The 25,533-nt window shown below is 48.8% G+C and overlaps 1 protein-coding gene across 1 annotated transcript in view; it reads right to left on the bottom strand.

Moving 5' to 3' along the window:
- The window catches only part of LOC138287144 (V-type proton ATPase 116 kDa subunit a 4-like), a 1,145,905-nt gene that overhangs the window by 1,030,651 nt on the left and 89,721 nt on the right, over positions 1-25,533 (bottom strand). The gene's annotated exons all lie outside the window — the stretch shown is intronic.

The raw sequence follows: 25,533 nt of genomic DNA, 5'->3' as shown, positions 1-25,533 counted from the left end.
CAAACAGTAAGAAGCTCTAAAATCTTTCGTTTTACTTGTGAATTTTGCAACGGTAACTCGTAAATCACATTCTGAGCTCTCTCGTTCTCGTCCGTGTTATCAGTTAAGGAATGCACTTTGACTGCCAAAAAACCTGGCTCACACGGAGGCTCAGAGCAGCTCAAAGCTGTCTTAACCCCCTCATTACTGGAATGGGAAAAGAAAGATTCTTCTAAAACAGCATTTTTATAACTTTCAGCACTATCTTGAATTAATGTATTCTGGCTAATTTGCTCACAGAAATTCTAATTTTCATGTTTCAACTGCCTACATTTCTCCTGCATTTCTCTGTGAGCAGATAAAGGTATCCAAACCCTTCTGTCAAAAACAAAACGAACATCACTTCCAAAAGACACATTTTCTAAATATGCTTTATCACCACAAAACATGTTTCTCAAAGCACCATCAGGCAGTTTAGCTACACATGCATTTTCAAACATGGTCTGCCGTGCTTCTGTAATTCTCCAAACAACAAAAAACAATTACACTTTTAAATTGTGCACGTAGAAATCTATAATTCGCCTCTAAACCCCACTTCTGGTACCAAAATGTTCTGCTTTCCTACTTATCTCGTTTTCAGAGCTTACAGAACATATCAAGAACGCACTTCTGAGTTCAAAGAAGACTTTTATTGTTGTTAATTCTTCCCCACCCACAAGTTTGTAAGAGACAAATTAATAGATTTCAAGCACACGTTCAGTGAAAACAAAATATATTTCAATTGCAATGTACACAGCAGGTTATATTTATAAGATATTGAATGCAAAGCAAAACAAATACTTCACCGTGTGAGAAACTATTTACAGCTTCATCTTTCTAGGGTCTGCAAGTTGATGACTCCAGTCAACTGCGAGAAAGAGATAATCTACCCACACGGGAGACTGGCAACTGGCGCCAAGTTCCAGTCCGAAGTCAGGCAGATTCGAATCTAATTCTCTGAAGCCCGTGTCATCCGTTACAAAGGTGTGCCCCCTCCTCTCAGACTCGGGAAAACTACGCAAGCCTTTGGAGATTGGCCAGATCTCCTAGACTGCTCCTCTTCCCAAGCTTGAGCCGAAAGGAAAAACACCAGATGTACCCTCTCTTATCAGGTCTAATCTAGTATGAGAAGAAAACAGCTTGGTTCATCTTGTGCAAAAACACAGCTTGGAAAAATACAGCTTGGATCCTCAACTGTAATGTCTAACTCCACGTTAAAGGCAATAGGCAGCTAACCTAAATATCAAATGCAATGTCTAGTGTCATGTCAAAGCTAATAGGCAGCTGAACTGAATACAAAATGCAATATCTAATATCATGTCAAAGCCAATAGGCAGCTAAACTAAATACAGCATGTCAAAGCCAATAGGCAGCTAAACTGAATACAGCATGTCAAAGCCAATAGGCAGAATACAGAATGTAATGGCTAATGCAATGTCAAAGCCAATAGGCGGCTAAACTGGATACAGAAAGTAATGGCTAATGCCATGTCAAAGCCAATAGGCGGCTCAACTGAACAAAACATACAATGTGCTACTGGTGAACATTGAGCAACTAATATGCGCAGTGGTGAAACACAAAGTCATTGGTCAAACCTAACTAATATCATCACAGGCGGAAACAGGACTTGGAAGGGAAAACGCTCACCTCTACACACCCCACGAGGAACCAGGACATCATGGAACTGGAACTCCAGATACTCCCTGCCTTTGTCTTCCTGCTTCTCTACCAGGAGCACGAACGCCGGCGACGAAGACCACAGTGAGTATTGCACCTACGACACAGGGGAGGGGGGAGGGAAAAGGGAGTGACACACACATGCAACACGCAAAACCCCCACCCCCACCCACTACAACACACACACTAATACATCATGATACATTACAGTTACGCCCCCCAAACCCCCCGGAAGAATGCAAAGACAAAAGGAAATGATTTGAATGTTTGTAATCTATTAAAAACAAGTACTCAAAAATATATATACACTATAAACAAATACATACACCAAGAATACAAGTCCAGGTATTTCACCATTAAAGTCCGTGGACCACTGGGCCCAAAATGCATGGGCGAGGCCAACACTCAATACCCGATCAAAATGGAGAGAACACTGCAGGGGCATCAGATCAAAATAAAACAGGAACCTCAGGGGGAAGGGAAGGGGGGTGCACCTCAGCCGGATGAGTGCTCAACGCCAGATTCAGGAGAGGGCTCCATGCCCACTGCTGTATCCTGGGGAGTGCAAAGCCACAGTCTCACAAGTCTCTCAAGTGGGTATTTTGCCCACTGCTCTATCCTGGGGAGTGCAAAGCCACAGTCTCACAAGTCTCTCCATTAGGTGGTTTGCCCACTGCTGTATCCTGGGGAGTGCAAAGCCACAGTCTCTCAAGTGGATAACAGTCTCCACTGGTTCTGGAGGGGGCTTTGTGCCCAGAGTGTTTCATCCTGCCAAGGACTGAGGTAGTGGATGCCTTTCTCCACTGGTTCTGGAGGGGGCTTTGTGCCCAGAGTGCTTCATCCTGCCAAGGACTCAGGTAGTGGATGTATCTCTCCACTGGTTCTGGAGGGGGCTTGGTGCCCAGAATGCTTCATCCTGCTCGTGGTGGCCTCAGTAGCGTCGGAGCGTTCGGCGCTCATTGGCCTGCGGTGCTTGTGGTGGCGGTGTCCTCTGAAGCGGTGCTTGTGGCGGTGGTGTCCTTGGCAGCGGTGCTTGTGGCGGCGGTGTCCTCTGAAGTGGTGTTTGTGGCGGCAGTGTCCTTGGCAGCGGTGCTTGTGGCGGCTGTGTCCCCTGAAGCGGTGCTTGTGGCGGCGGTGTCCTTGGCAGCGGTGCTTGTGGCGGCGGTGTCCTATGAAGCAGTGATTGTGGTGGCGGTGTCCTTGGCAGAGGTGCTTGTGGCGGCGGTGTCCTTGGCAGTGGTGCTGGTGGCGGTCTTGTCTGCCGTGCAAGTTTGCGGCGACTTGCCTTTCTTTCTGTGCCCCTTCCCCACCTTGGATGGTGGCGCAGCTGTCTTCCCACTCCCAACTGTACTCCTGGGAGAGCCTTTGGTGACAGACGTTTTGCCTTTCTCCCGCCTGGCAGTGGCCAACTTTTTATGCTTCTGAGGTGGGGGACTGTCCGTGGTCTGGCTCCTTGGCACACTGGCTGTCCTGCTGCTTGGTGCACTCCAGAAGCCGGTTACTGCTGGCAAAACTGTTCCCCCTGATGTGGTGGCTGAGGTGCTGGGTTGGGACCTGGAAAGCCGGGCCCTAGGGGACTGAAGGGGTGGGGGAGGTGAGGGGAAGAGGTCAAGGTTGGACAGGAAAAGTTTCTTGGACGTACTGGGATGGGTAGATGGAGGGGGTTTGGGAGTGGAGGAAGAGGTAATGGTTGTAGGAGGTGTACGTTTGCTGACTTTGGGTGAAGGTGCATGGACTGGAGGCTGTCATGAGGTGGATGGCTGTTGGGTGGGTGTTGTGGCTGTGATTGGGTACCTTGGGAGGTGGGCTCACAGACACACTGGGAGAGGACACAGGGGATGTGTGAATGGTAGTGGGGGTGGTGAGTGCACGTGAGCGGGGTATGGTGATGGGTGTGCTGGTGATGGACGTAGTGGCTGTAGATGTAGTGCATGCAGGTGTGAGTAGAGACGAGACAGGGAGGGAGGAGGGAGACGAGGAGGAGGAGGACACAGTGGAGGCAGTGGATGTTGGTATGTCTGCATGGGTATGATGCTTGTGTGAGTGCCTGTGGGATGTGTGGTGCTTATGTTTGCCAGAGCTTCCCTTGCGTGTTGAGGTGTGTGCATGCTGGTCTGAGGGTGTGCTTGGGATAGGCTGAGGTACAGGTGTTTGGGTCTAGGTGGAGGAAGCTGGAGGGGGGAGGCTGACACAGGGACAATGGCTGCCATAAGTACTGAGGCCAGAGTCTGAAAAGCTCGCTGTTGGACTGCCTGACCAGAATGAATGCCCTCTAGGTATGCATTGGTCTGTTGCAACTGCCTCTCTACACCCTGGATGGCATTCAAAATGGTAGACTGCCCAACAGTGAGGGATCTGAGGAGGTCAATGGCCTCCTCACTGAGGGCAGCAGGGCTGGCAGGGGCTGAGGTGCTTGGGGCGAAGGAGATGCCCACCCTCCTGGGTGAGCGGTCACGGGGCAGTGAGTGGCTGCTGGGAGGGCGGTGCTGGTAGGGGGGTGGCGGCTGTACCTGTAGATGCGGGGGCTCAGATGTTGCCGCCACCACAAGGGAGCTCCCATCAGAGGATGAGTCCGTGTAGCTGGTGTCAGCTCCTGTCCCCGCCGTGGAGCTCCCCTTGCCCTCCGTCCCACTGGTGAACTCCGAGTCCGTAGTTTCGCCCTCCAGGCCATGTGGGATGCAGCTCCCTCGTGCTCCGGTGCCACTGCTCCTCCACCTGATGATGCTAATGCACACAAGAACAGGGAGACCACAAAAAGGGGGAACGACAGAAGAAAGACATGTTGAGTGCATGCATTACCGCTACCGTTGGCGGACACAACAGACACAGAAGCCCCCTGCACTACGCCGCGCTCTTGGGCTCCACTGTTCAATTCCTGGGAAATGGCCTACTAGGCTATGGACGATATCTGCACACATGGTATGACTAGGTGTACTTGAAACTCTACAGAGGTGGGGTGGGGTGCCACATGGCCTGCCCTACGGAAGGACCTTGCCTACTAAAATCACCCTGGCCTAGGGAAACCCACAGCCCACCTCCCCCACCCAGACCCCTCCACTGCGCGCAAAATCTGCAGGATGAGAGTGTACTCACACCCTTGTGGCTGCTGTGATGCCCTCAATCGCCCATCCAACTCCGGGTACGCCACCGCCAGGATCCTGAACATCAGGGGGGTCATGGTGCGACGGGCACCCCTCCCACGATGGGAGGCCAACCCCAGCTGAGCCTCTGCCGTCTTCTTGATCCAGCGGCGAATGTCCTCCCATCTTTTACGGCAGTGGGTGCTCCGTCTGTGGTAGACCCCCAGGGTCCGGACGTCCTTGGCGATGACACGCCAAATATCTTTTTTCTGATGGGCGCTGACCTACATGATTTGTACAGGGGGAAGAGAAACTTATTACCAACTGCAACGTCACAGTCATTGGCCCCCATCCCTACCCTTGGCATGTGGCACATGCACTCACTGTCGTTTCATGCACGCCGCACTCTCCCCCCTTCCTTCTTCCATCCACCCCTCTCCACACCGGCATAGCCCATACAGCATGCTCCCAGTGTACTTACCTGTTTGTCTGGAGGACCGTAGAGTAGCGTGTACTGGGGGAGGACCCCATCCACGAGTTTCTCCAACTCCTCCGAAGTGACGGCAGGGGCCCTTTCCCAAGACACTCGAGCCATTGTCTCTTCCAGACCGAGGTCACAGCAGCACTTGCAGTGTAGGTCCTCCCCTGTCGAAGATCAGGTATCGAGTGATTGAACAGATAGAAAATGGCGGTCACGTCCGCAGCGGTGCGTACTGTCACCGCCGGTGTACATCGCCATTGGCTCCTGGGACCCATAGGGTTCAATGTTAACCAATGCAGAATTGCGCCACGGTCTTCGACCGCCTACCGCGACGGTGTACAACGCCAGCGCAGTTACCTCACATCCAATTGTCCCACTTTACAGGTCAGGCAGCTGCCATTTCAGGGGCCCACATAACTTCATTTTTAACTGCGTCACACATACCTAGGCCTAGATTCAACACACATTCAGGCCACTTTTTAGATTAGGAATTGTGTTCTGTGAAAGCTGTGGTTACGTACCTCTGAGTTGTTTGACTCTGTGTTTGCTGTTGTCCTTCATAGGCACCGTCCGCTGGGACATTTGAGGAGATGGCGGCATCCTCCGGTGTACCGACCGTTGGTGGACCTGTCGACAATGGAGGAAAGACATGTGTTCATCACCTACAGGCTTGACCATGACACAATCCAGGAACTGTGTACCCAGCTGGAGCCAGACCTGATGTCAGCTATCTGCCATCCCACAGGAATCCCCCTTCAAGTGCAGGTGCTGTCAGTGCTCCATTTCCTTGCAAGTGGGTCATTTCAAACAACAGTGGCCATAGCATCAGGGATGTCCCAGCCTATGTTTTCCACCGAGTTGTCCAGAGTGTTGTCTGCCCTGCTGAAACACATGCGGAGCTACATCGTTTTCCCTCAGGTGGAGGATTTGCCTACAGTGAAAGGTGATTTCTATGCCCTGGGACATATCCCCAACATCATAGGTGCCATTGATGGGACCCATGTGGCTTTTGTACCCCCCCACAGGAGTGAACAGGTGTACAGAAACCGGAAGAGTTATCATTCGATGATTGTACAGATGGTATGTTTGGCATACCAGTACATCTCCCATGTGAATGCCAAGTTCCCTGGCTCAGTGCATGACGCCTACATCCTGCGGAATAGCAGCATCCCTTATGTGATGGGTCAACTCCAGAGGCACGTGTGTGGCTATTAGGTGAGCACCTGGAAGCAAGACAGTGGGAATGGTTGTCTGGGTCTGGGGATATCCCTACAGGTTAGTGTGTGTCTAACAGTTGTCCCTCGCCATTTGCAGGTGACTCTGGTTACCCCAACCTGTTATGGCTACTGACCCCAGTGAGGAATCCCAGGACAAGGGCAGAGGAATGCTACAATGAGGCACATGTGCGAACTAGGAGGGTGATCGAACAAACCTTCGGCCTCCTGAAGGCCAGATTCCGGTGCCTCCACATGACAGATGGATCCCTATTCTACTCACCAAAGAAGGTGTGCCTGATCATCGTGGCCTGCTGTATGCTTCACAACTTGGCTTTACGACGACAGGTGCCTTTTCTGCAGGAGGATGGTCCAGGTGGCGGTGTTTTTGCAGCTGTGGAGCCTGTGGACAGTGAAGACGAGGAAGCAGAAGAAGAAGACATGGACAACAGGGACTCAGTGATCCTGCAATATTTCCAGTAAAACACAGGTAAGAATACAAACCTGCCTACTACATGTACTTAAACACTACTACCTCTCTACTGTCTGTCGTTTTCACCCAGTGTATGGTCACTGAGTTTTCACTTTCCCTTACGATTTCACAGATGTGGGTCCTAATGTGTGACATCTGCTTTGGTTCCTCATGGACTAGAGCTGTGTGACATAGGTATGTTGACATTACAAATGAAAGAGCTTTTTTCCACAGTAATTGCTAATACAGTATTCTGAAATCACAGACTGACTCCAGATTGTTTTGTGCTTTAAGGGTGTTTACTTTAGTGCTCAATATTGGAGGGGGTAGCAAAATGGTGAGGGGTGATGGCGGAGGAATGTCCATGGCAGAGTCCAGTCTATTAGTCTCACAGGTGCATTTCCCAAATGGGCATAGGAAGTGGAGCTGGGGCAGTTTAAGAATGGACAGGGTGACAAAGTGGGACAGTAGGATAACAATCAGGGTGGTCTCATTTCTTGGCAGGGGTCTTGGCATCGTTCTCTGTCTTTGTCCTGGATCTCAGGGACCATTTGAGCGGTGGTTCTCCCTCTGTAGGGGGTGGGGTGCTGGTGTGGTGATCCTGTGGCGGTGCCTACTGTCCACTAGTGTAGGCGGAGGTGGTGGGCAGTTTATCGTCCAGGCTAGTGTCAGGGGCCCCTTGTAGTGCCACAGTGTCCCTCCTGGTGTTGAGTACTTCCTTCAGCACCCCTACGATGGTGCCCAGGGTGGAATTGATGGATCTGAGTTCCTCTCTGAAGCCCAAATACTGTTCCTCCTGCAGGCGCTGGGTCTCCTGAAACTTGGCCAGTACCGTTGCCATCGTCTCCTGGGTGTGGTGGTAGGGTCCCATGATGGAGGAGAGGGCCTCGTGGAGAGTGGGTTCCCTTGGCCTTTCCTCCCCCTGTCGCACAGCAGCCCTCCCAGTTCCCCTGTGTTCCTGGGCCTCCGTCCCCTGGACCATGTGCCCACTACAACTGTCCCCTGGTCCCTGTTGCGGTTGGGGTGGTGGGTTAGCCTGGGTTCCCTGTAGTGGTGGACACACTGCTGATTGACGTGTCCTGGGGACAGTTGTATGGGCCCGCTGGGTGGGTGCTGTGCTGGTGTTTCCAGAGGGGGGAAGCTCTGTGGTGGCCTGTGACTGGGTGAGGGGAACCGACTGTCCCGAGTTCCCCGATGGGCCGGGCTGGTAATCTAGATCCAGTTGGACAGAGGTAATGTCATCACTGTGGGCCTCTTCTGTTGGTGGTGTGGACATGTGTGGACCCTCCTGTCCGGTGACGTTGGGTAGGAGTCCTGCAGGGGTATAAATGGATGTTTATTTCATCTGTGTGTGGCATGGTGTGCAATGGGTGGGTGACCGTGTACCCCAGTGCTTGCATTCCTGTGTGGGACCTTGTGTGATGATGGTTTAGGGGGGTATATGGGTATGTGCAGTGGGCATGCTTTAGTGATGGGTGTCCATGCTTTGTTGTTGCATGCAGGGTGTGGTGTTGGGATGGGTGGGTTGTGATAGTGGGACATTTGTGAGGAGTTGGAGTGATGGGGGTGAGGGTGAGGGTGGGAGTATGTGCTGGCATGCAGGTAGGGTGGGGGATGTAATAGTTAAAATTTGACTTACCAGAGTTCATTCCTCCAGGTACTCCTGCAAGGCCCTCAGGATGCAGAATCGCCAAGACCTGCTCCTCCCATGTTGTTAGTTGTGGGGGAGTAGGTGGGGGTCCGCCGCCAGTCCGCTGAACCGCAAGGTGGTGTCTTGAGACCACGGAACGCACCTTCCCCCGTAGGTCGTTCCACCTCTTCCTGATGTCCTCCCGATTTCTTGGGTGCTGTCCCACTGCGTTGACCCTGTCCACTATTCTGCGCCATAGCTCCATCTTCCTTGCAATTGAGGTGTGCTGCACCTGTGATCCGAATAGCTGTGGCTCTACCCGGACGATTTTCTCCACCATGACCCTGAGCTCCTCCTCCGAGAACCTGGGGTGTCTTTGCCGTGCCATGGGGTGGTGTAGGTGATGTGTTGTGTGGTGTGTGTGGTGATAAGTGTACTGATATGTAGTGGTGTGTAGTGTGAGGTGCGTAGAAGTTATGTGGGTGATGGTGTTGTGTGCCTGTGGATGCTAGTATTGTTGATGGTGATGCCTCTCTCTGGCCTTCGTTCGGGATTTTGATCGTAGGGGTTTGTGGGTGATGTGGGTGTGTGTTTTATATTGTATTGGGTGTGTGGGAGTGGTGTGTGTATGTGTATCAGGTGTGTGTATTTCAAATTGACCAATGTGGCTGTGTTTTGTAAGAGTGTGTGTATTTTGAGCGCGGCGCTGTGTACCGCCAATGGAACACCGCGGTTGAAAGACTGCCGCGTGGATTCGTGTGTTGTGATAGTGTGGGCCTATTTCTGTTGACGTGACGGTGGAGGTTTTGTTTTCAGCAGTTTATCACTTACCTTTGGTGTGGCGGACTTGTGTGGGTGTCTGAATTTTGGCGGATTCCGTGCTGTGGGTCATAATTGCTGTGGCGGTTCTCCGCGGCCGTGGCGGTGTGTTGGTGGTCTTCTGCACAGCAGTAAGCGGCTTTTACCGCCAATGTTGTAATGACCGCCTTAATCTCATTCAAGATCTTCATCAGAGCAGCCAAGAAAAGCCCACAAAAATACCACCTCAGGGTCTCATAAAGGCTGCACCCCTTCCACTTCACCTCATAAATTCTCCACAAAAGGGGAAAGAGGGAATGCCAGCAGCTCTGAAAGGCATTAAAAAATCATCTTCTGTACCTCCATCTGCGTCTGCTCAACCTTTCAAAGGCCCTCCTCTGCTCCTGTGGTGGACAGACCTCTGGCAAAGACTATACCGTCGACGAGATTCTCCTCGTCGACGATGGTTTCCATATTAATATCGCCGACGGCCGTGATGACAACATCGCTGACGTCGAGCCTTCTACCGTTGACGAGGACAAGGCCGATGACCTCATCGTCGACGAGGACCTACACGTCGTCATCGTCAACGGCAGTAACAATGGTGTTCTCATTGCCATCTTCATCGTCGATGACCCCATTGATGGTAGCTTCTATTTTGAAGCTGTCGGCGATTAAAATCTCCATGCGGACATCGTCGATGACTCCACCCTCGACGAAGGCTGTTACCACTCCATCGACGATCTCTTCGACGACACCGTTGAGGAGGGAAAAACTACACAGAAGTTAGAAAAAGCTTACTCCACAGCATACTTCGCCTATTAAAGTAACCCCTCTGATGCCAGTACATCTGTTGGAGGGTGATGAAGACTCGAATGATGAGGGACCATTTGGACCAGCGCACAGCCCCTCACAGCTGAACGCTAAATATCAAGATGATGATGAGGAGTATGGTGAAACCTATAACCCGCAGTACTATGCAGGGGACCAGGCATATCAGGAGGATGTATACATGCCATGCTCTTTACTATCTGATCTGAGAGCGATGCTTGCAGACTATAGTAGGCGTTTTCCTCCTCAAGAACAGCGACAACCGCAGCCTCTTTCATCGCCCGTTTCAAGGGTTACCACCCCACTTCAGAGGCCAACCCCTTTACCACTAGCGAATGTGGCCACACCAGATATGACCATACCACATGACACTGACATTTTGGAGGGAGATCAAGAAGAAGGAGAACTCCTCGACACTCAGTCGGAGTGGGATGAATATGTTATTCCAGCTCCTCCTTCTCCTTCTCAGCCAAAAGTATATTCTTCTCCAGATGACATCAGAGGAGTCCATAATCTTTTGGAAAGAGCAGCTAAACGTTTTGCACTTCCAATTCCATCCAAGCAAACAGATTGCTTTCTATCTGATTTTAAAGAACCTTTCCAGAAATCAGTACGCTCCATTCCGCTAGTCAGTTTCATATGGGATGAGGGTTTGAAGGTCATGCGCAACCCTGCTACAGTCACGGCGGTGCTTCCTCACTTGGACAAGAAGTACAAGGCACCAGAGGATGTCCCAGCATGTTTGAGTGGCCCCATCCAGATTCAGTGGTCGCTCAAGCGGCACAGAGAAGATCCAAGAATCCCTCTGCTCCAATTTCTGCACCTCTGGACAAAGAGGGTAGATGGTTGGATAACATTGGTAAGAGGTTTTTGTCAATGTCTAGCCTCATTATAAGAGCGGCTAACTCCCTGGCATTGTTAGCCAGATATGATAGGCAATTAGGGGCAGACATCGCCCCGGATATTGATCAGTTGCCGAAGGATGTTAAATCGGAAGCAAAAAAGACATTGCATGAGGTTGAGCATACATTAGCAGAAATAATACATTGTGCGATGAATATAGCCACTACTGTGTTTTGTCAGCTTGTAGGTTTGGCTGTCCCTTGGAGGCAAGGTTGGATAAAGGCCACATCGTTCCGTCTGGAAGTCCAGAATAAGATCCTATATCTTCATTTTGATGGCCAGGCATTTTTTGGTAAACATGTTGATGGGACACTGCAGTCGATTAAGTCCGACACAGATAAAGCAAAATCTTTTGGAACTCTCCAGGTTCAGAGGCCTTCCTTTTCATCCACGAGAGGGTGTGGGATGCCTTCATATAGGGGAGGCTACCAACAATACAGATACCTGTCGTATCCTTCCTCTTCTCAACAATTTAGTCAATATTACACCCAAAGGCAGCCGCCACAAGCGGCATATAACAGGTCTGGCTCCAGGGGACGCTCAGCTCGTCCTGCTAAAGACTCATCTCACAGAGCATAATATATCCAAGACTCCGGCTACCCACAACCATCCTCCCCCAGTTCTAGGCAGAAAGATATTGCCATTTTACCAACAATGGCAAGCCGTAACATCGGATAAGTGGGTCTTACAGCTGGTAAAGCATGGACACAAACTAGAGGTTGTCCAAATGCTTCCTCCCAATCCTCCTAGCAGAACTTCACTGAGGTATCCAGAACAACTCAAGAAAGAGATCAGCAAAATGCTCCTCAAAGGCACAATAGAAAGAGTACCTCCATCACAGCGAGGAAAAGGATTTTACTCCATATTCTTTCTCGTTTGCAAAAAGTGGAAGGACTGGAGGCCGATCCTCGATCTCAGAGAATTAAACACCTACTTGAGAAAACAATCCTTCCGCATGATAAGCCTACAGGATGTCCTTCTGAGGTTGAACCAGGGAAATTTGATGTCTACACTAGACCTAAAGGATGCCTATTTCCACATCCCCATTCACCCAGCCTACAGACAATACCTGAGATTCATGGTAGCCAGAAGCCATTTTCAATTTTGAGTCCTTCCATTTGGCCTAAAGTCAGCTCTTCCCATACCTAGACTATTGGCTGATAAAAGCAAACACCGATATAGGAGCCTGCAGGTCACCAAGAAAGTGCATTTCCTTGCTCAGCAGCTTAGGCCTGACTTTCAACTGGGAAAAATCCAAACCCCAACCATCATGCAGGATCACTTTTCTAGGGGCAAAATTGCACACTCAATCCACCATGGCATGTCCCAATGCGGAACGTCAGCAGAAACTAATAACTCTAGCAAGATCGATACAAAGAAAAGACTACATTTCAGTACTCCCCTTCAAGCCCTTATTGGGCATGATGTCCTCATGCATACCTCTAGTTCCTCTCCGCAGAGTAAAAATGCGCCCCCTGCAAGAGCAGCTCAATCTACAATGGGTCCAGGTTTCAGGAAGCGTCAAAGATCAGATAAACATTACTCCGGCAATCATCAAAGCTCTGGTGTGGTGGTCTCAAAAACATAATCTGTCTATCATTTCTTCATCGCCCATCACCGTGGACAATCACCACAGATGCCTCCCTGTAAGGTTGGGGAGCGGTTTTACAAGACCTACGGATAAGTTGCAAGGGGCCACTAGAGTTGCGGACAATGCACATCAATCTGCTAGAGCTCAAAGCAGTTCATCTAGCTTTACAGGCTTTCCTCCCAAAGATTGACGGTTCATAGGTGGTAATAAGAACGGACAACCCCACTACCATGCATTACCTCAACAAACAGGGAGGCACAAAATCTCTTCTTCTCTCCAGGGAAGCTTAGAAGATCTGGAACAGGGGGGCACAGCACGGCATCCTGCTTACAGCAGTGCATGTTCCACGAGTCCAGAACACGGTAGCAGATTCACTCAGCAGGCAAAAATCAATGTGTCACGAATGAGAACTGGACCAATCTACGGTCAACCACATTTTTTCTCAGTGGGGAACACCCAATTTTGACCTATTTGCCAGCGAGTTGAACGCCAAATGCTGATACTTCGGAAGCTGGCATCACCAAAAGGGATCATGGGGGAATGCATTTTCCATAGCTTGGTCAGGAATCTTTGCATACGCTTTTCCACCAATCCCCTTGATCCCGAGAGTCCTAACAAAGATGAAGAGAGAACCGTGCACGCTGATATTAATAGCCCCGTACTGGCTTTGCCAACTTGGGTCGTGGAGCATCTTCTTCTTCTGTCAGTGAAGCCTCACATCCTACTGAGAATATCTCTGCATCTGCTGACAATGAGCAACGGACAGATCTTGCATCCGGATCCTTAATCAGTGCGATTATCGGCATGGCTCCTGAGCACAGGGAATTTGCACATTTAAACATTCTGCAAGAGTGCAGGGACATTATATCCAAAGCCAGAGCAGCCAGCACCAATAAAGCTTACTCATGTAAGTGGAAAATGTTTTGTTTGTTTTGTCATCTACAGCAAATTGATCCTCTTTCCTCATCTCCGGAGCAGATATTACCTTACTTGTTGCATTTAGTGCACTCAGGCCTTGTGCATTCCTCTATAAAGGTTCACCTGGTGGCAATTGCGTCTTATAGATGCTCAGACGCTTCACCTTTGTTATGGTCCTCTATGTTGATTAAACGATTTCTAAAAGGGCTTTTCAGAGTGTTTCCACCATTCAGACCTCCTCCTCCCTCTTGGAATTTAAATATTGTTTCCAATACTGGAGAACTAAAGTTACAGGTAAGTAACTCATTTTCTTACCAACATTGGGTATATGGTTTACCACTTTACTAGGGATTTTTAAGTAAATTAAATATGCCAGTCAGGTGTAAGACATTTTACTTTTTTTAAGGAGTGAACACAAGCACTTCAGCACAGGTTAGCAGTGGTAAAGTGAGCAGAGGGGCCTAAGGCCAACAAAAAGGAATTCAGCAAAACAGGAGGAGAGAAGGCAAAACGTTTGCGGGAAGACCAGCCGAAGGCTGACAGATCTGACACCTGCTCACACAAAGAACTCTATTGTTTAAGCAATGGTGACCTCCTGGTTGGACTATTCAATTCTCTATACCTGATGATCCCCTCCAGGGTTGCAAACAAATTACAGTGGGTGAAAAATGAGGTCGCTTACTTGATCTTAAAGTGTTGAAAAAAACAGAGTTTACAGCCCGAATTAGAGAAGCTCCATTGGTTACCGGTAAGCAGGATCATCATTTTAACCCCCCATTGAATGCCTTAAGAGCTATAAACAATAAGGGTCCTATCTACATTTGCAGGAGATTTAGTGAATAGGTTTCCAGGAGAGATCTGAGATCCACTAATGAATGACTTCGCTCCATCCCTAGAGTGTGGCTAGCCTGGAGAGGGGGCCATTCCTTTTCATTTTGGACAGCAAAGCTGTGAAACCATCGGCCAAAAGAGTTAAGGATTATTATTTCAGAAGTTCAGTTTAAAAAAGAATTCAAAGACCTTTCTTTCACATTGACATTTCACTTGTGGTGATTTATTTTGTGCTGGCAATGCTGGGAGACTACTTTGGAAGCAGCTGGTCTGGCTATAGAAGTAGCATTTCATTCATTCAAAGCAGTCTGGGCCAAGGGCTTTGCAGCTAGACATTTTCTCTTCCAACTCTACAAATTCATCTTGCAAAAGCAGAGGAATATACTCTTAGAGCTAGTCTTCTTTATTTTGAGAAATTATTTGAAGCTCAAAGAGCACCGAATAAGAAGTTGTACAAATTCCTGTTAATTTCTCTGTAGTAGCATATATGTAACCCTCTCTACCCACTATCTTCTTGATGTGGTTTTGTATTTTTGATTTGTTTGTTTTTATACTAATAGTCTTTCTGCTTTGCCACCCCTCTCATAATAGTGTTGTTGAATGTAGAACACTTTCCTGGCTGCCTCTTTTATGGCTAACTGCTGTGTTATTTCTACAGTCTGTATACCTTCCACTCCTCCCAATTTCTGATCTCAGAGGAATAGACGTGTCATATTTGGTTTGGTATGAATGGCAGTAAGTAATGCTACTTACTAGTGAAGTTGTATTTTACATTACTATTTCAGAAATGCCACTTTTAGAAAGTAGGCATTTCCCTGCACTTACTGCCATCTGTGCCTTACAGCCTGTCTCCAATCCACATCTGGTCTATGCTGTTTGACTGCTCCGCTTGTGCATTCCACCCAGACAGCCATAAACACAGGACACTCAGCTGCATCTGCATTCATCTGCATACAGATGGATTTCCCTGGACAGGAAGGGTGGAGGGGCTTTCTCTTACACGTCAAAGGCCAGTGGCCTGCCATCACACAAATGACTGATAACCCCCCACAGGACTCCTGGCAGACAGGGCAGGGTTGAACGGGGAACTTGTGCACTTCAAAACCACTATTTGAAGTTTCCTCCACTTCAAAGGTATATATAATGGGTCTGTGACCCCACTAAATCAGACACTTCTGGACCTGCAACTGGATTCTGTCAAAGGGACTGCTTGGCTGCCAAAAGAGATCATCTGGGTTGCTTTCCTGAAAGGACTGATCTCCTGCTTGTTTCCCTTCTTCCTGCTGGCTCCTGATCCTGCTGGAAGGACTCTGCCTTTCTCCACAGGTGCTCTCCAAGGACTTGGATTGAGCTTGCCTCCTGTTCTGAAGTTTCATGGCCAGCAAAGACTTCACCAAATAGACAAAAAGGCCTGGGTGTGTCGAGAAATCAACGCAATGCCTGCAGAAATCAATGCAGAGCCTGCCTCATGGCTGGAAAATCTCTACATCGTCTGCCGGATTGATGCGATGCCTGCAGAAATCGACACAGCGCCTGCATCGCTGCTGGAATATTGCTGCATCGCCTATCTGGTGGATGCAGTGCCTGCTCCTTCCTGCCAGCACATTCTGGATTTTCATTGTCCTTGGGCGCATTGTCCCTGGGCATCAAAATAGCCTCGCATCGCAGTGAGCGACCAAGTCTGCACTCCTGAAAATCAACTGCCTTGCAGTGTGGAATGAAATGATGCACCATCTTTGCAGTGCCGGAAAATCTTACACATCACCTTACTTTTCAATGCATCTCCTCCTCTGCGGCCCCTTTGCATCCTTATTTTTGACGCATCTCAGGTACTGTGTGTTAAAAGGATACAACCACGGATTCTTAATGATTGAGACTCATTTAAACCTTTAAAAAGTGATATATTGACTTGTGCATATTGGATTTTTATCATTTTGGTCTTATTTTATTCAGAGAAATGGTATCTCCTAAACTGGTGAGGAGTATTTTTGTGGAGTTTTCACTGTGTTACTGTATGAGTTATTGCACAAATACTTTACACATTGCTTTCTAAGTTACACTGGCCTGCTCTGTGCCAAACTACCAGAGGGTCCGCACAGGATAATTTAGGTTGTGTAGTGACTTATCCTGACTACGATTGTGGTTCCTACTTGGACAAGAGTGTATACCTCTGCCAACTAGAGGCTCAATTTCTGAAACCATTTACTTGAAGGACACTAGCGAATTTTTAGAAGTCTAAACTCTTCTAAACAATCATGTGGGGTTTATCCTGAGTTGTGTATTCATTTTATTACTGTTTGTGTGCTGCATAAATACTTTACACAGTGCCTCTAAGTTAAGCCTCACTGCTTTTGTGCTAAGCTACCAGAGGGTTAAGCACAGTTTAATTTAGCAACTTTTTGGTTCACCCAGAAAAGGATTGTGGTTGTCGCTTGAGAGGGGTTGCAGCACTGCCAGCTGGTATTCATGTGTGCAGTGGGCATTGCCATACCATCATAAGAGGAGAGACAAAAAGTGGAGACGAATCACAGAGCAGCTGGGAAATAATAACTTGCTGCTTGGTGATGTATTTATCTGAATATATGTTTTTTTCTGGTTGTAAAGGGGGATGGACTTTGATTGTGGCTTAGTGGCATGTGCTGGGTCGGACGATGTCTTCTTTGCACTTGAGGCACAAGCTACACCAGTGAAATCACTGCAGAAAGTGTGTTAGATTTCAATGACAGGCACAAGTTTCAGTTGGGGCATTTATTTCTATGGCCCTAAGCGGAGTCAATGGAGCTACATTTATTTAAATTGTCAGGGGCAAGGCAAGGCAGGTCAGGGCAGGCCCATGAAACTAAAGTATGAGTGGATGGCAACCAGAGTAGGGGCATCACCAGGGGAGAGACAGGCTGGAGAAAGTAACATGTGCATGTTTTCACTTCTGCAGCTAAGCGTTACATTTAGAAGGCCATATTACGTAGATAAAGCTGCACCTGCTCTTTTTGAATACACTTGAATCATAAGCAGGAGAAAAAGCACATCCACAATGGAAAAGAATGTACTCTGACAAGAAAGAAGGCACGTGTACAATTATCTGGTGACCAGGCTAGCCAAAAGGATCCAGAAGAATCTTGTCATGACCAGGACATTCATTGTAACCTCATGCATAAAATATTGACATTTTCAGTAGCAGTGAAGGGCACTGTGAAAATACCAGAGCCCAGGGATTTGAAATAAAAATGTCAGGCTGCAAGGTGATTACACTTTCCTTTGAGAAAATACAAGATAATGCACTCGTACTAGCAAGGAGACGGGTGGAATACATGAACTTCCGGCCTTACAGTCTATTTTAGTTAAAGGTGAAAGAACCACTGAAAATATGAGCCTGGCTTGAATGTGATATCTGGCACACCTAGAGGTTCTCTTTGTAGGAAAGTACCATCTTTCTAGCATAGTTACCCTGATTTATTGCCTGATGTCAGTGTGTTTAGACTATAGTTCACTGGGATCCTGCTAACCAGTACCCCAGTGGCTGTGCTCTCTCCTCTAAATTTGGTTACTGGTAAACGTTTCACACCTGCAATTGGCATACTGGCGCACCTATGTAAGTCCCTAGTATATGGTACCTAAGTACCATATACTAGGGACTTGGTAAGGACATTGTTACACCAGGGTTCCCCCATAGGCTGCAGCATGTATTGTACCAACCATGGGAGCCTATGCAAACTTTATCTGCAGGCCTGCCATTGCAGCCAGCGACAAAAAGTGCATGCACCCGTTCACCACAGGTATAAGGCTTGCCTTATATCCTGGTCACTGCATTTAGACACTGTAAGTCATCCATCTGGTAGGCCCTTGAGCCCAAAGGCTGGATGCATCCCTAAGTGTGAGGGTACCCTTGCATTAGAAGAGTACCCCTAAAAACTCTAGACTCAATTTTCTGGGCTTTGTAAGTGAGGGGAAGCCATCTGTAGGAATGTAGTGGACGTTGGTCAACACGAATGGTCCAACTACATAACAGCTTCTCTGAACCTAGGCATTTTTGGTATCAAACATCTTGGAATCATGCAACTACACCAATTCCAGTGCTGGATGCATGATCCCCAGTACTCTGGGGGTTCCTTAGAGGATCCTGCAGTTCTGCCTGTTCAGACTTACGGGAGCTGGCTGCCAGCCCGCACTGCTACTGACCCCAGACACTGTTTGCCCTCCTGCTAGTGAGCCTGGCTCAGGCAGAGGAAGGCAGAATAAAGGATTACCTGCAAGTGAGAAGTGTGACCACCTCCGCCTATGTATTAAGTGTCTAAGGGATGGGGTGGGGTAGCTCTGAGCACCACCAGACTGCTTTGAAGGGCATATTTGGCTCCCTTCTTCCATAATCCAGTTTGCACCAGTTCAGGAATCCCCTGTTCCTGCTCTGTCATGAAACTGCACAAAGGACAGAGGAGTGACCACCCCCTGTCCAACTCCTCCGCTAGGGAGGTGCACAGAGCTCTGTCAGGTGGTCATCCTGCAAAGTGAAGGCGTCAGTCCCCTGCATCTGCAGGCACCTACAGCAACAACGTCCGATCTGCTCCCCTCTGGAACTGCATGGATCCTGCATCACGAGTACATCCACAAGTCTGGAGTGGTCCCCTTGGCCCTCTCTTCCAGCTGTCCAACTTGGAAGACTGTGAACCCTTGTCTCTCCTCGCAGGACGAAACCCCTATGGACCGTGACACTTGCAGCTACCAAGGCTTGTTGTCTCCTGCTCCAAGGGATCTTCGAGTAGCCCCGGCCCCTGGCACCCGGCCCGAGCACTTCTTCCTGCCAAGCTCAGTCTCCTCTCTGCTCCAGTGACGTGGGACTCCTCTTCAGTTGTGCTGACTGGGCCTCACTGTGACTTACTGTGCCTGCTGCCAGTGGGTTGCCTGTGGGGGCTGGGACTGCTTCTGTTGGCTCACCGGACTGCTGAGGGTCCCCCTGGACTCCCCGCCAAGAGGCGAGTCCCCTGGGCCTTGCTGGTCCTCTTCAGCCTTGCAACTCTTCTTTTGCTCCTCTTACATTTGCCAAGCCTTGTTGGTGGTTCTCCTACACCACTGACCTTCTGCAACCTGACAACCAATGTGGGACACCATCTGCACAACTCCAAGGAGTTCTCTTCAGCTCCTGGGCCTCACAGCTGGTCTTCTTCTTCCCCGTGGACCTGGTTCTTTATCCAAAGAAGCAGTAGCTCCTGCCCCCACTGGACACTCCATTGTGGACTGGACTCTGTCCCCTTATTTTGCAGGTCCTCTTCTTTCAGAATACACCATTGGTTTCTTCTAGACTTGTCCTGTTCTTGCACAATCCTTTTTCTAAGTCCTTGGGAAGACCAGTTACTTACCTCTGCTCTCCTGGTCACTGAGGGTCACCCAGGTACTCACCTCTTGGGGTTACTAGTTCTTCTAGCTCCCCTCTAACAACTCCACCTCCTTGGGTGGGGGACTGCATCTCGCATTACACTTTCTTAGTATATGGTTTGGTCCTCCCCTAGGGCTAATACTATTTTCAAGTAAGTATTGCAAATGGTCTTTGTTTCTGTGCTAATTTTTGATTGCTATTGTGTATATAATTAGAGTGTACTTAACTCCAATTGGGGATCTGCCTATAAGTAATCTAGTGTTTGTTAATATAATAAAGGACCTTTATTTTTGTTATTTTCATGTGTGAAAAGTTGCTGTGTGACTATAATGGTATTGCATATGATTTGCATGTCTGCTAGATGAGTCTTGGCTGCTAATCCGCAGCTACCTCTAGAGATCCCTGGCTTCGTAGACACTGCCTACACTTCACCATTAGGGGATACTTGAACTGGTGCAAGGTGACAACACCATAGTTGTCCACCACACACCAGGACAGCTTCCTACAGCTGGGAGAAACCTCTTAAGACTCCCAAACAGGACATTGTGGATTATGTATTGGGTCTAAGATCCAGAATGGCCAAATACATGAAGAGGGCATCTAAAAATCTTCAGGCCAGCTAAGAACTGCAGAAGCAGTGGCCTGACCAGAAGGCTGTACTGACTGTCTACCAGTCAGGACAGAAAGTGTCGGCCCTGGAGCCTGTGGCTCCCAGGGCACTCCAAGATAAATTGAGTGGTCCCCACACTATTGAAGAAAGAAAAGGTGAGGTCACCTACCTGGTTGACCCTGGGCACTCCCAGAAGCCCCCACCAGGTGCTTTCTGTCAACCGTCTAAAACCTTATTATGACAGGACTGATGCAATTGCTCATGGCCACTGATGAAGGTCAGGAGTAAGAGAGTGACCCTCTACCTGACCGCTTCTCTCACAATACAGTAGATGCTTCAGTAGAGGGAGTTGTTCTTGCGGACTGCCTCTCTGACCAACAGAAGGATGACTGCAAAAATCTCCTGGGTCATTTGTCTGAACTCTTCTCTTTGACCCCTGGTCAAACAAAATGATGTGAACACACCATTGACACAGGTGACAACCTGCCTGTCAAAAGCAAAATATACAGGCATCCTGATCATGTCAGTGAGTGCATCAAGGCAGAAGTGCAGAAGATGCTTGACCTAGGTGTTATTGAGCCTTTAGACAGCCATGTGCTAGTCCTGTGGTCCTAGTAACAAAACCCCACTCTCAAAAGGGCAAAAGAGAGATGAGGTTCTGTGTGGACTACAGAGGCCTCAATACAGTAACACAAAATGATGCTCATCCCATCCCTGGTGAAGATGAGCTTATAGATACTTTGGCTGCAGCAAAGTATCTTAGAACCTTTGATTTGACTGCTGGATATGGGTAGAATAAATTACCAGAGGATGCCAAGTCCCAAACAGTAGTCTCCACTCATAGTGAGCACTATCACTTTACAATGATGCCCTTTGGTGCCCCTGCCACATTTCAAAGGTTGGTGAACAAAGTTCTCCAAGACCTGGAAAGCTTCAGTCCAGCTTATCTTGATGACATAGCTGTCCTTAGCTCCACCTGGAAGGATCACCTGGTCCAGCCTGGAAATATATTGGAGGCTCTGCAAAAAGAAGACCTTGATATCAAGCCATTGTCGGAAGGTAGCCTCTTTCTAGCTTTGTTACTCCCACTTTTGGCCTGTTTGTGAGTATATGTTAGGGTGTTTTTACTGTCTCACTGGGATCCTGCTAGCCAGGGCCCCAGTGCTCATAGTGGAAACTCTATTTGTCAGTGTTTTTGATATGTGTCACTGGGATCCTGCTAGCCAGGACCCCAGTGCTCATAGTTTGTGGCCTATATGTGTTCCCTGTTTGATGCCTAACTGTATCACTGAGGCTCTGCTAACCAGAACCTCAGTATTTATGCTGTCTCTGCTTTTACAATTGTCACTGCAGGCTAGTGACCATTTTCACCAATTCTGATTGGCACAAGGGAACACCCTTATAATTCCCTAGTATATGGTACTGAGGTACCCAGGGTATTGGGGTTCCAGGAGATCCCTATGGGCTGCAGCATTTCTTTTGCCATCCATAGAGAGCTCAGACAATTCTTACACAGGCCTGCCACTGCAGCCTGAGTGAAATAACGTCCACGTTATTTCACAGCCTTCTTACACTGCACTTAAGTAACTTATAAGTCACCTATATGTCTACCCTCACTTAGTGAAGGTTAGGTGCAAAGTTACTAAGTGTGAAGGCACCTAGGCACTAGCCAAAGTGCCCCCACATTGTTCAGGGCAATTTCCCCGGACTTTGTGAGTGCGGAGACACAATTGCACGCGTGCACTACATAACATGGCCATGTAACATGTCTAAGATCAGGGAATTGTCCCCACAAGCCAAATCTGGTATTGGGGTGCCAATCCCATGCATCCCCGGGGCTCCAGCACGGACCCCGGGTACTGCCAAACTAGCTCTCTGGGGTTTTCTCTGCAGCTACCGCTGCTGCCAACCCTCATACAAGTTTCTGCCCTCCTGGCGTCCGGGCTGCTCAGGCCCAGGAAGGCAGAACAAAGGATTTCCTCAGAGAGAGGGTGTTACACTCTCTCCCTTTGGAAATAGGTGTTAAGGGCCTGAGAGGATTAGCCTCTCCTGGCCTCTGGGAATACTTTGAAGGACACAGACACTCCTTGCATAAACCGGTCTACACCGGTTCAGGGAGCTCCTAGCCCCTGCTCTGGCACGAAACTGGACAAAGGAAAGGGGAGTGACCACTCCCCTGTCCATCACCACCCCAGGGGTGGTACCCAGCGCTTCTCCAGTGTGTCCCAGACCTCTGCCATCTTGAATGCAGAGGTGTGAGGGCACAATGGAGACCTCTGAGTGGCCAGGCAGGTGACGTCAGAGACCCCTCCCGATAGGCTCTTATCTGGTTAGGTAGCCAATCCTCCTCTGAGGGCTATTTAGGGTCTCTCCTGTAGGTTTCTCTTCAGATAACGAATGCAAGCGCTCACCAGAGTTCCTCTGCATCTCCCACTTTGACTTCTGCCATGGATCGACCGCTGACTGCTCCAGGACGCCTGCAAAACCGCAACAAAGTAGCAAGACGACTACCAGCAACATTATAGCGCCTAATCCTGCCAGCTTTCTCGACTGTTTCCTGGTGGTGCATGCTCTGAGGGCTGTCTGCCTTCACCCTGCACTGGAAGCCAAGAAGAAATCTCCTGTGGGTCAACGGAATCTTCCCCCCGCTAACCCAGGCACCAAACTTCTGCATCACCGGTCCTCTGTGTCCCCCTCATCTTCACGAGTGTGGTCCCTGGAACACAGGAGCTGGATCCAAGTGACCCCAACAGTCCAGTGGTCCTTCTGTCCAAATTTGCCAGAGGTAAGTCCTTGCCTCCCCACTCCAGACAGTAATGCGGCATACTGCGTGATCTGCAGCTGCTAGGGCCTCTGTGCACTTTTGCAAGGTTTCCTTCATGCACAGCACAGCCCAGGTCCCCAGCACTTCATCTTGCATTGCTCAACTCACTGAGTTGACCACCAACTTCGTGGGACCCTCTTTTGTTGTGTTGAGATGACTGCCATGCTCGGATTTCTTGAACCCGTGTTCAAGTGCTTCTGCGGGTGCTTCCTGCTTCTGCGTGGGCTCTCTCTGTTGCTGAGTGGCCCCTCTGTCTCCCACTCCAAGGGGTGACCTCTTGCTCCTTCCTGGGCCCGGGCAGCACCCATTATCTTCAACTGCAACTCTTGCAGCTAGCAAGGCTTGTCTGCGGTCTTTCTGCATGGAAACAACTCTGCATCCTCCAGCATGCCGTGGCACATCTTCTGACCAAACAAGAAGTTCCTGGCACCTTCCGTTGTTGCAGAATCTTTGACTTCTTCCACCCAGAGGCAGCCCTTTTGCACCTTCATCCGGGGTTTAGTGGGATCCTGCCCCCCCAGGACACTTGCGTGACTCTTGGACTTAGTCCCCTTCCTTTGCAGGTCCTCAGGTCCAATAATCCATCTTCAGTGCTTTGCAGTGAGTTGTTGCCTTTGCAGAATCCACTATCTTGACTTTACTGTCTTTCTGTCAGGAATAAGGCCATGCGCGGTCCAGGTCCCACCCGAAACTCCGCTGCACGGCTCTGCAGCGCTTTCTGCATACCACTTGTCATCCCCTCTTGCTCCAAAGGTGGCCATCAGCATCGTCTGCCCTGTGGCAAAGCTCATAGAGCTGCAGGTTCAGGACATTGGTGGACAAGATGCACTTATCAGTGCTATTCCATGAAGGGACTACAATTCCCATGTTTTTAGAGGCAGCAGCTATCCTGGGGTGTGGCAGGCCCATAAAGCCCAGCCACACCCAAGCACGTTGCTCACTATTTTGAAAACTTCGATGCAGTCAGACTTTGTGGGGGATTCTCTAAAGAAGAGCAGAGCTTCTGCATGGCAGAGTGGCATCCAATCGAAGTATCCTTGTTTCCATGGTGAATTAAAAAACGAGTAGGTCGTACTTGTAGCGGTAAGGCCTTGATGACTTCAATTTTGGAGGAAGTCATTACTTCCAGAAGTAAAGCGCCCATTAGCACAGTGAGCAAAGCGTTTTCAGTTTCCAGAGTACAGCGGCCTAGGCACGACGATCAAAGGCGTTTCAGAGCATAGGTGTAAAGCGCTCTAGGCACAGCAATTCAAGCGCTTCAGTCCACAGGTGTAAAGCGCACTTAGCACAACAATTCAAGCGCTTCAGTCCACAGGGGTAAAGCACTCTTGGCAAAGCAATTCACGTACTTCAGTCCACAGTTGTAAAGTGCTCTTGGTACCGTAATTCAAGCGCTTCAGGGCATGCCAATTCAAGCGCTTCAGTCTACAGATGTAACGCGCTCTCGGCACGGCAATTCAAGCGCTTCAGTCCACAGGTGTAAAGCGCTCTTGGCATGGCAATTTACTTGCTTCAGTCCACAGATATAAAGCGCTCTTGGTGCGGCAATCAAAGAGCTTCAATCCACAGGAGTAAAAGGCTCTTGGCACAACAATCAAAGTGATTCAGGCCACATGAGTAAAGCGCCCCCTTAGCATAACGAGCGTAGCGCTTCAGGCAAGACAAGTAAAAACGCTTCCTAGTAAAGCGCTTCAAGTTCAATGAGTAAAAACATTTCGGCCTTTATAGTTGTGAATGTGAAAGTATTTCTGGAGATAAACAAATCATAGTTTTTCATTGTTTTTTGGACAGCATAATATGTGAAAAGCATATTTAATTCTTTGAGATTTTCTAGGTCTTGATCAAAGGTTTATGTTATGAATGCATAGATGTTACAGGATTGATATTCTGAGTATAAGCATAGTCCAAAGCTCTTGCCATCTCTTGGTTCTGAGGTCGTAGTTTATTCTTGTTCCATGATGATCATAGTCCAAAGCTCTTGCCATCTCTTGGTTCAGAGGTCGTAGTTTATTCTTGGTCCATGATTCACAGAAGGGGCTTTGCCCTCATTTCAAAAGGGGTCTCCATCAGACATCGGAGACGCATTTAGTCAAGAGTCTATTGACGAGTTATATTTCTATGAAGGAGTAAATGCATATTTGTTCTAACCTTTTCTTTTCAGATCTCTCTCCCTGCTGTTTCCTACCCTAAATCCCTTCCCCCTGACTGGCTTCATCAAAACTCTGTGCTATAATAGCTTTCTGAGTTGGTGATGCCGGAAGGTGGGCCTTTTGTTCAGCAACGTGCA

This window comes from Pleurodeles waltl, chromosome 4_1, assembly GCF_031143425.1.
Source record: "Pleurodeles waltl isolate 20211129_DDA chromosome 4_1, aPleWal1.hap1.20221129, whole genome shotgun sequence".
Classification (NCBI taxonomy): Eukaryota; Metazoa; Chordata; class Amphibia; order Caudata; family Salamandridae; genus Pleurodeles; species Pleurodeles waltl.
The sequence above is the reverse complement of the archived record's forward strand: the minus strand, read 5'-3'. Positions and strand labels throughout refer to the sequence as shown.